The sequence below is a fragment of the Phymastichus coffea genome, unplaced genomic scaffold (assembly GCF_024137745.1).
Source record: "Phymastichus coffea isolate CEN01 unplaced genomic scaffold, Cenicafe_Pcof_1.1 PCOF00041, whole genome shotgun sequence".
NCBI classification, from domain to species: Eukaryota; Metazoa; Arthropoda; class Insecta; order Hymenoptera; family Eulophidae; genus Phymastichus; species Phymastichus coffea.
Genome location: NW_026706852.1, coordinates 415,198 through 427,415, shown reverse-complemented (window position 1 = coordinate 427,415; position 12,218 = coordinate 415,198).

The following is a 12,218-nucleotide window of genomic DNA, read 5'->3' as shown; positions in this document are numbered from 1 at the left end:
ATTAATGTTAATAATTGTTTATAATTTTTGAGGAAGATTTCTAGGGCTCCTAGTCCCTAGGGCTCCTAGTCCCTAGGGACCCTATACCTAGTGCTTTCAGTCTAATTAAATTTAAATGTATTTTTTTAAAAAGTTATACATATATATTATTAACAATTTACTTGCTACATTGAGAATGAAACGAATATAGAAAATAGCGACGATTTTTTTTTTGAAAAAAATGAAAAGACAGACCGGAGAATCGAACCGGAGTCCTCTGGGTTGGCAGGCTAGCGTTCTACCACTAAAGCCAATGCCACATGTACCTTAGAGGATGCATATTGTGTATATTAGCTACACACGTATACATTTGGTATAGGGCCCGAGCGTGCGGAGGAGGAGGGGAGCGCATGCTGTCTATAGTTCTGGCCTGATGGCAATGCGCTACTATAGTAGTATTAAATGTATGCTCTCTCTCTAGCTCTGACTCAGCGTGGTCCACAGTGCGAGGAGGAGGGGAGCGCATGCTGTCTATAGTTCTGGCCTGATGGGGATGCGCTACTATAGTAGTAGTAAACGTGCGCTCTCTCTCTTTCTCTCTCTCTCTCTATCTCTCTCTCCTACGCTCTAGCTAAGCGTGGACCATGGTGCGCGGAGGGGAGCGTATGCTGTCTATAGTCAATACATGCTCTCTCCACGAAGGGAACTGTTTTCGTGAGAATGCTAGAGACTACGAATGCAGTCGCTCGACTGACACCTCCTTGAGATGTTCCTCCTAAACATCTCTGCTAGGAGAGAACCTTATTCCTATCAATTCACCCTTTCTTACAATCGTTATGATTATTTTACTATTTAAATAAGCACACATTTATTATTTATTTAATATTTATTATTTTTAATTATACATTTTTAATTATACTTTGTCTATAATCTTTATGTTCAGTGTCTGACATAGCTATTTTTAAATATTCAGTTGAATTTTTATATGAATTATAGTCATCTGTAAATCTTTCGACTGTGTCGATCCCTTTTGATTTTGCTTGTTTTTGTCTTTCCATCATCCAATCGTGTATCTTTTGTGTATTTACTGCAGCACATACTATATTCTCGCGATTTTGACTATGATATATGCATGATGGTTTAAATTTAAGACTTAAATCTTCCAATCGCGGACATCTCATTTCAGTTTCGATGTCTAAAATATTTCTGTAATTAAAAAAAAAAACTAATTAAATTCGAATTTAGAATTTTGTACTATCGTATATTATTTGAACCTACTTTTCAGGAATAATTTTTTTAAGCCATTGCTTCTTTTGTAATCCTTTCACATAAATATTTCTACAATTATGTAAATGACTACGTATAGTACAATTTAAAAAATTATATGGTAAAATACCATTTCTCCATAATATACCTATAAAATTGATTATATTAAATATTTCAAATAAAATCAATGTTAATTAACGATAATAACAATAAATACCATGATGATGTAATTCCAGCCACTTATTAACACTTTGATATTCAATAGACAGTTTGAGCCAATGATATGGAGGTTTAAAAAGTAGTACTGTAGGTGAAGTATTAGAACATACTGGTAAATAGGCAAACTCCTTACAAATAAAAGTATTATTAAGACTCTGAAAGCCTTGAATATCTAAAATATAGTCCATCTTAGAGTATAAATCCCATCATTCTCTATGATATGTGAGCTGAATCGTATCTCAAAGCAATAATGACTATATTTTCATTCTGAAGATCTATATATAAACCCTTTAATACTAAATAAATAAGTTAGATGGTGCTACAGTCGGTTCACCCCCACTCTTTCGTTTGAGCTAACCCTTCCATATAATGCCTACAGCGCCCACACTTTGTAGGCAGCGCCCTCAGTTTGCTGGCAGCGCCCTCAGTTTGCTGACAGCACCCTCACTTAACCTTTAAAAGCAGCTTTGGCCTAGCAAAAGAGCGCAGTCTCTCGAGACAGCCTGCGAGCTAAGCTTGCCTTACCTTACGCCATTTGCAAGTATGTAGTTCCTCAGTAGTTAGTTGAATCCTTATTGATTTGTTAAACAAATCAATATTCATTACCAACTGAGAACAAGTTCATTTTAGAGCTGTTCACTACCTTTTCCATCCTTTCATCATAATAATCCTTTATACAACTATAGACAAGTGACTGTACAAGACAATAAAACTAGATAACTAACAACATGACTTCTATCGCCTATTTTGAAGAAACAATTAAAAATTTATGGAAAGCTTATAACCATTCGAACGATTTAGATATAGACAATTGTATAGATGGAGAAATCTAACAGTTAATGCTATAATTTCAATTAATGAATTTATGAAACGATCTGATTTGAATAGAGCAATTCGACAAAGGTGTCAAACTTGTGCTTGTCATTTGAACTCTATTGAAGTCAATTTAAGTAAAACTATAAAAGTTGGTGTAAGTATACATCCATTAACAGCTATTAAGGATGAAATTCCAGGAGATGGAGTTGTTTGGAGACCAATTCATTCATTTGAAAATCGAATTAGTGCAGTCTGTATAGTTAATCAACATCATTTAGATATAAAAATATTTCTAGTTGCCGCAAATCAACTTTTACAAATTAAAATACCTCAATTTCTTGCTATGCATAATATAACTTAAAATAATATAACTTAAAAATAAATACAGAAATGGCATCACAATTTATCATAAAGAAAAATCAAGAAGATATTCAAATAAAGTATTTCAATACAGAAAATGTTTGCATTTATAAGACTACTGATCTTGATAGATGGTTTCAAAATAACGTTAAAGATATTATACTTAAACAAATCGAAGAATTTCAAGAAAGAGACTCAGGCTGATCGTTAAAAACTATTGTCGGTCTCACTATTAATATAAATAAGTATAATCCATTGAAACCATGCTCGTATATACCATTACCGTCAAGCATAGATAATAAAAGAGCCTGTGTTAATGTAAAAAATGAAGACAATGAATGTTTTAAATAGGCTATACTTTCATGCCTTCATCCAGTTGCAAGAAATCCAAACAGAGTAATTAAGTACAAGCCCTATGAGAATGAACTGAATTTTGATGGTATAAGCTTCCCTGTAAAAATAAAAAGTATTCCTAAATTTGAAAAGTTGAATAATATAAGTGTAAATTTATATATACTAAAAAAATATGGATCGAAATATGAAGTCTCAACGTGCTATATAACGAAATTAAAACAAACTAAACATGTGAACTTACTCTTAATACAAAACGAATATATTGATGAAAATGAGACTAATAGACCACGAATATCAATAGATGATGAAAAATTCAAATTAGAAACTCACTACGTATGGATTAAAACTTTATCTGCTCTCCTTCGTAGACAAGTTACTCAACATACTGAAAAAATTTATCTTTGCGAACGTTGCCTTCATTATTTTACTAACAAGGAAAATTTGAAATCTCATGAAGTTGACTGTTCCAAAATAAATAAGTGTCGGATTAATTTACCTGATGATGCTACTTTAGAATTTAAAAATTTTAAACATAAAGAGGAAGTTCCATTTATTATATACGCGGATTTTGAATGTCTGTTAAAACCTATCGAAGATCCGAATAGAAATCTCAATGTTAAGAGACATAGTTTCCAAGAACATGAAGCCTATAGCATTGGATTATATGTAAAATGCCATTATGATGATAGTAAGTCGATATATAAGTCATATAGAAAAAAATTAAATGAAGACGAATCACCAGCATCATGGTTTATAAAGCAATTGAAGTCCCTAGTGATTGAGTTAGAAAAGATATATAATAATGCAATAAAAATGGATTTATCATTTATTAATGAACAGATATTCAAAACGGCAAGAAGATGTCATATTTGCAACCAATATTTTCAAGATAACCAAAAACGAGTTCGTGATCATTGTCATTTAACAGGAAAATTTAGAGGTGCAGCTCACAATCATTGCAGTTTGAATTATAAAAATGCTGCTTTCATACCAGTCGTATTTCATAACTTTACAGGCTATGACTCACATTTTATTATAACAGAAATTGCTACTAACTCAGAATTTAAAGGAAAGATCTCTGTTCTCGCTGAAAACAAGGAGCGATACATATCCTTCACAAAAGAAGTTGCAAACAGTCGAATTAGCTTTCGTTTCATTGATTCCTTTCGATTTATGCCTACATCTCTAGATAAATTAGCATATTATTTACCTCAGCTAGATATTGTACAGAGAGAATTTCAGAAAGATAATTACACTTTAGAACAGATTAATTTACTCAAAAGAAAAGGAGTTTTCCCATATGAATACATACAAAATTTAAATAGACTAACTGAGACAGAGTTACCATCTATTGAAAAATTTCATAGTCAATTGACAGATAGTGATATTCCTACTGAAGAATATAAGCATGCTCAAAACGTATGGAATATTTTCGGTAGAATTTGGAAGAAAATAGATTTAGGAATGTATTCTGATCTCTATCTGAAAACTGATGTACTTTTACTAGCTGATATTTTTGAGAATTTTCGATCAACCTATAAGAATGCATATGATCTCGATCCTGCTCATTATTACACTACTCCTGGATTAACATGGGACGCGATGTTAAAATATACAAATATGAAGCTTGAACTATTAACAGATATAGATATGGTTTTATTCATTCAAAAAGGTATTCGTGGAGGTATTAGTCAATGCTGCAATAGATTTTCAAAAGCAAACAATAAATATATGGGTGAAGAATTCAATAAGGATGAGCCAAACAAATTTTTAATGTATTATGACGTAAACAACCTTTATGGTTGGGCTATGACTCAATCAATACCATTTGAGGGCTTCAAATGGGTTTCAAATGTGGATATGTCAAATTTTTTCAATATCTCTGATGATAGCGACGTAGGCTATATTTTAGAAGTAGATCTAGAGTATCCACAAGAGCTGCATGATGAATATAAAGACCTACCTCTTTGTCCTGAACATACTAAACCACCCGGATCAAAACAGAAAAAACTTTTGACAACGCTATATGATAAAGAACGATACGTTATTCATTATAGAGCGTTAAAACAAGCTCTCAAATATGGACTAAAACTCAAAAAGATATATAGAGCGCTAGAATTCAAACAAAAGCAATGGCTGAAGCCATATGTTGATTTAAATACTGAAAAAAGAAAGCAAGCTGAAAATGAGTTTCAAAAATTATTTTACAAGCTTATGATTAATGCAGTATATGGAAAAACAATGGAAGACGAAAGAAAACGAAAAGATGTCAAACTGATCAATCAATGGGGTGGTAGATATGGCGCTGAAGCTCGAATTGCCCAACCAAATTTCCATAGTAGTTCCATCTTTCATGAAAATTTAGCTGCTATTCAATTATCGCGGACAACTATCAGTATTAAAAAACCTATATACATCGGTCTATGTGTATTAGATCTTTCAAAAACATTAGTCTATGACTTTCATTATGGTTACATGAAGCAACGTATTGGTGAAAAATGTAAATTACTTTATACTGATACTGACAGCCTCATTTATGAAATTCAAGATGTCGATATGTATGAGATCATGAAAGTAGACATTGATAAATTTGATACATCGGACTATCCTGCTGATAATCAATTTGGAATGCCTCTAGCTAACAAAAAAGTTCTTGGTGTTATGAAGGATGAGTGCAATGCTGCTATTATGAGGGAGTACATTGGGTTACGAAGTAAACTATACAGTATTGAAATAATAAATAAGGATCCCTTGAAAAAGGCAAAAGGAGTGAAAAAACATACAGTAAAAAATACAATAACTCATTCAGATTATCGAAGATGTTTAAACAAAATGGAAATTATTAAACGTACTCAATGTAATATTCGATCTAAATTAGATCAAGTATTAACAGAGAGAGAGGAAAAGACAGCACTAAGCCCTCATGATGATAAACGATGTATTTTTGATAATAATCCGGACACACTTCCATGGGGGCATTATAAAACTCTCGAAATTGCTGAAATGAAAGAAAGAGTTGAACAGCTACGAAGAAAGAGGTATAGAGAAGAAGACGAAGTGATAGAACAAAATAGTAATATGAAAAGATTCAGATTTGAAGAAAATAATTCTAGAGGGCAGCACTAGCGCAAGAATTCTACTCCTTCGACAGTTACTAGATGGCGCTGATGACTAGTAATGGAGAGGGAAAAACAATGGATATCTGAGTCTACAGAGTGGGAGAATGTTTTTAGATGAAGAATCATGAGAGAGGGGAGACTGAAAGAGAGGGAAGCGGCGACGGCGGCTTGAGCTTTAAGAGTGAGGATGCTACTTATAAAACTAAGAGCTCACTCTTGTTCGAAATAGTTGCTCAGCTCTCACTCAAGCAACAGTCTTACCTCTAATACGTCTTCCACTAACTATTGAAACAAATAAGATATTTAAATAATTTTAGTTTATTAATACCTTAGTAATAAATAAATAAATAATTAATTCTTTGATTTTTTATTTTTCAGAATGGATTTCTCAGCAATAAATAAAATTTCCAAAACGACTTTCCTTCCTCGGAAGGCGATGTCCCAACTAACATCGAAAACATTATACCAAGTTACAAAAGTTAGATCATTAACAGCGAAATATGGATTTAGCGTTGTTATTACAATTGACGACGAATTTGATGTGTTCCTGCCTAAAAGGGTTAACATAGTACTCGAAAAAGATGAAGAAATGTTGAACAACCTACATCAGACTAGTGAGAAGGATGAGTTATTTATTTACCATATTGTCGGTTCAAACTTCGAATTTAAACATAATTGTATTTTCAACGAATAGTAATTAAATGTATTATAATACTAATGTAAATAGCTACACTATGAATAATAAAAAAATATATCTAATTAAATAGTCTTTTTTCCTTTATTTAACTATCCTCTTATTTCCTTTTGTGGAGAGGTAAAAAAAAAAGTTCTTAATGTAGCCCTTTCCATTGAATTTCATCTCAATGTAAAGGTGACTCATGAGCGTTGATTCGAAAGGAAGTACCTCACAGGTGAGAGCGAAGGTTGGGGCTCTCACTATTCCTATAATTAACCTTAAGTTCCGATAGAGGGCAGTTATTCGAGTTCTAATATATTTATAAGAAGGATGCATAGCTTGCATAACCATCATTCAGTGAGAACAAATATCTATAGCAAGACTATCCTCTTGTGACTCATCATGGCGCCTATTTGAAGAAACAAGAAGAGCATTCGTGCTTCGAAGTATGTATGGTTCTTAGATAATATTCAAATTCATAATCTTCCTATTGAAGACAAAGACTCGAGAAAAGGAGTGTGGGAGCAGCTTGCACGAGATCGCGAACGCTTCCAACGTCGTATTATGCAACTAAGTAGTATAATATCGCGAACACTATTTAAAAAACGTATAATAATGATGAATCATATTCTTGAACCTATACTAAAAAATCATTGTATAGTATATACACTTAACAAACTAAAAATCTAAGTAGAGGTGGAAGAAGTAGCAAGTGGAGGGAGGCGGCCGTGCCGACTAGAAAAAGTGTAGGTGGGGTAGAGGTCTTAAGAGAGAGAGAAGAGCTCGGAAAACGTCATTTTGTTAGAAGAATCATTACCAGTAGTATCCACTTCCTTCTCCACTATTCTCAAGTCTTCGATAGCAAGATGGACTTAGAAATGTTAAATAAAATAACTATGAAGCTCTTTAATCCACTACCAGAGAAAAATCATTATGAACTTGAAGAAAATCATTGTTATTTAGTAACAAACTTTAAGGAAGAAGATAACAATCGAATCATTCTCGAGCTCGATGCTGAATTCCAACTTATTTTACCAGATCGAATTTCAAGAGCCATCATGAAACATTATGATCTTTATATATTACTTTCAGATCATGTACAAAAATATTGTTTACAGATTGAATATCATAGCGCTGGTAGATTTCAATTTATTATTTAATGTAACATCAATGTATCTTTATTTCAATAAAGTATGTACAATAAATTTATTATAAAATATATTGTGGAGAGGTAAATGAGTCACAGGTGTTTCTACTAAAGCAGGTTTCGACTTGTTCTAATGGACTCACAAGTGATGATGTTCAAATGGAAGTACCTCACAGGTGAGAGCGAAGGTTGGAGCTCTTACCATTAAAATAAAACAAAAATTATTTATTATTATTGTGATATTTATTTGAATAAAATTTACTTTACATAAACGTCTCTATTCTTTCATATGTATAAAGTCTTATCTATCCATGAATTGTGTGAATTGTCGAATCCCAACCATTTAACGTATACTTAATTACCACGTTTCCTTAAAACTTTTTCAATGAGATATACATCAGGATACATAGCTTTCTGTAGTTCTTGCTCGTAAAAACCTCCAACAATTGGATTGCCTTTATAATCTCTTAAATGATAAGTGATAGGCTTTGTCTTCGCAACTCGTTGAATAGTAAAAATCTCAGTAGACCAGTTAGGAGTGTATCCTTTTTCGAAAACGTGTTTAGACTTGCTCACACGTACTTTATCGCCTACTTGAAATTTAGGGCTCTTAACGAAAAGACGTCGATCGTAAGAGAATCGTCTCAACACCTGCATTTCATTATCTTTAGTTACGTCTTTTGGCTTCATATCTATCGTACGATGTTTTCGATTATTGTAAGATTTCAATAAATCAGCTAGAATGTTGATCCATTTGTAATTTCCTTGAAGACTGAATTTTTTCCCCATGACATTTTTTAGCGTGCGATTGAAACGTTCACAAATAGTTGCCTTAAGATTGCTATAGGTTGAATATAGATTTATTTTATACTTTGTCATTAGTCTTTGAAAATTTGAATTGTAGAATTCTTTGCCACAATCCACATGTAGATTTCTAGGAGTGCGTCCTTTTTTTAATATAGACTTCATTGCATAAGCAACATCTACACCAGTTTTTTGTTTCATAGGAACTGCCCAAGCGTACTTTGAAAATATATCAATGACAGTTAATAGATATCCAAAGCCTTTGTTCTCTCTCGAGTAGCCTTGCATCTCTACAAGATCAGCTTGCCATGTCTCATCTATTCCGCGTACATCAACTTTTCTACGGGGATAGTTTCGACGTGCTGGTTTATGTAACTCATCCACCACTCTTTGATGTTTCATTTTAAAGTTTTTTTTAAAATGTCAAACGGTCCAATAGTTTTTAAAATGTTAAACGGTCCAATAGTTTTTTCTTTCTCTTTATGATTACTATTATTATCTTTTTCTAACTGAGTAATAACTACTCGATGCTTTACTAATTCTAATCTTATTGTATCCAATGATTTTGAGAGATCATTTATCATACTCATAAACGTTAGCTTCACTAGTTTTTCGCAACGTTCGTAAGTTTATAGCATCGTTACTCTCCTGAGGATCGGCTATATAACAAATTCTTTTGTCATTCGCGTCGTATTGTCCGTCTTCAGTGATATTATACCCTATACCAGGAGGACTTCTATTATCCTCCTTTTTTTTATTCAATATACGTCCAAACACATCAACACTTATTTTATTACTGAGTAATATTTAGGATTCTCTTAATATATATAGCCAGCTTCACGTAATTCTTCAATAATTGAATGAATTTCATTAACATGACTAGAATTACCGGCGGTTTGTTCGGCAATAAGCAATCTCAATCGATCAACCAGCTCGTTTGGATCATTCCAATATACATAATCAAATAACGTTCCTTTTCTAGCTATTTTATAGTTAGGAAAAAGACCTCTTCCATCAATAGTCGATTTTCGCTTCTTAGCGCTACTGCTCAAAGATAAATTTGGTCCAATATACTTTTTGAATTTATTTTCATGCTTGTTGCGATATTCTCCATTTGTTTCGTATCTTATTCGATGAGCGTTAGTGATTTCGAGAATTTTTATATAATTTTCAATATCCAATGAACTGATTAATTTAGAATCAGGTTCTTTACGAAAGAGAAGTTCCATTAAACCAAGCGTCTTGCTGTATGCTTTATCATTCACAGTCACGTTATCGTTTTGGAAGGAAATTGGAGAATTGCCTATAACATATGTATTTTCATGTAAGCGAACACCAAATGTCTTGTCTAAATTACTTTTCTGCTGAGGTTCATGCAATAGTCGAACATAGTTTCCTATAATCGAATCATCCAATAGCTGTTGCCTCTGTTCTGTAGTTACATTTGAACTACTTTTGTTCAAATTTATAGCAGTTGTATCAAGTGATGATTCATCATGATCATCATCATTATCATCAATAGAAATAGCAGACTCAAATGTGGTATCAAGCGGTTGTAATGTAGAATTTAATTCATTAGCAGTACTATTGAAATATCTAGATTTGTAGGGAGTGTCAGTTGCTACTTCTGACTTGAAAACATTATCGAACTCGATTTTCTTTTTCTTTTTCGTTGGCTGTTCAGCAGTAGTAGCGTTACTTTTATCAGTAGTTGCCTCTACGAGTTTCTTCAATGGATCAACCATAGGTTTAAAAGTTTCATGCAATATCTTTTCTAAATCAGCTTTACCACGTTTTATTAGTTGATACTTGCGTCTTATGGCATCACGAGCCATGGATAATTGCTCGAGCACCTTCTTTTCTCTTTCAAAGTCAGCCATGTTTACGCTTCTAATTTCTGAAGTTAAATAATCTTCATCCACTCACTCATCTATATTTATAGCAAAAGAATCAAATCCCTTTCTATATCGTCCATGATTTATTGGTCTGTCTCTGACGATAACCAAAAACCCATGATTATCGTCTCTCCAACATTTTAAACAAATTGCTTTAAACTTCTCAAAAGACATATCTGAGTTAACATGATCATTGTAAATGTGCTTAATATTCACGCCATCTTGTCGGAACAAAACAAGTAAATTCACATTATCTCGAATGAGATGCTTCGGAATGCGAGCGTACGATTGACAGAGATAGAAACTATCTACTCTTTTATGTCTACCCATACAGAAGAATGCTCTTACGTTATCTTGCTTCTCAGTGGCTATATCGTAAAAAATCATGATAGAATTTGGTCGTGTTTTATCTGGTGAAACAACTGTCTCATGCTCGCTGAAAGCATGATACTCTATATCATTAATAGGCTCTAATAAATCTTTCAAAAATGTATATTTAGGCTGATTAAGGGATTTTAAGTAGACATATACGTTTTCAAATCTAAGACCATTAGGATGAGTGATTAATGTTAATAAACAATTAGTTTTTCCACAATTACTAGGTCAGCAGAAAACGGCACGGATACTATTAGGCAATAGTTCACCATGTCTTTTTTCTTGTTTTTCCGTCTCCACCACTCTATCGAAATTAATGACTTGAAGCTTAAGAGGTTGTTCTTGGAAATCTGTGTTGTTTACTCATCATTGACACCTCAATGAATGAGTTGTTAGGTATAAAAAGTCTGCTTATATATCTTTTATTTCATTAACATGCTGTCTTTCGAAGAAGTATGATCACGTACTATAAAAGAAAGACTGGTGGTGATCTAGTGAACGAGATTATAAATAACTTGTCTATTGAAGCTCACTTACCTGGATATCAGTATTGTGGTCCTGGTACAAAATTGAACAAACGATAGGCACGTGGAGATCCTGGTAAAAATCCACTAGACGTTGCTTGTAAAGAACACGATATTGCTTATGCGCAAAATCTGGAGGATATTGCGACAAGAAATAAAGCTGACGAAATTCTAGCTAACAAAGCTTGGGAAAGAGTACAAGCTAAAGATAGCAGTTTTGGTGAGAAAGCAGCTGCCTTCACTGTAGCCAACATTATGAAAGTTAAAAGTAAGCTTGGTATGGGTGTTGCTTTGAAGAAAGGTAGTAAGAAACAAGGTAGAGGATTTAAAAAACGTCATGAAGCTGTGAAAAAGGCTGGCGGTAGAAGTAAAATAAATATAGCCCGTATTTTACCTATTCCCAGTAAAGTTGGTGGAGTGATTCCTTTTTTAATTCCATTATTTGCTGTTTCAAGCGCCACTGGAGCTCTAGCTGGAGGAGCTGCTTCAATAGCAAAAGCCGTTAACAGTGCTAAGGCCGCTCAAAATCAATTGAAAGAAGCTCATAGACATAATAAAACTATGGAAGCTATTGCTATTGGTAAAGGACTTTATTTGAAACCATATCGTAAAGGTTATGGTCTTCATTTGAAACCATATTCAAGTGGAAAAGGTTTAAAAAAAAAAAGCTCGAAATAACTTTAC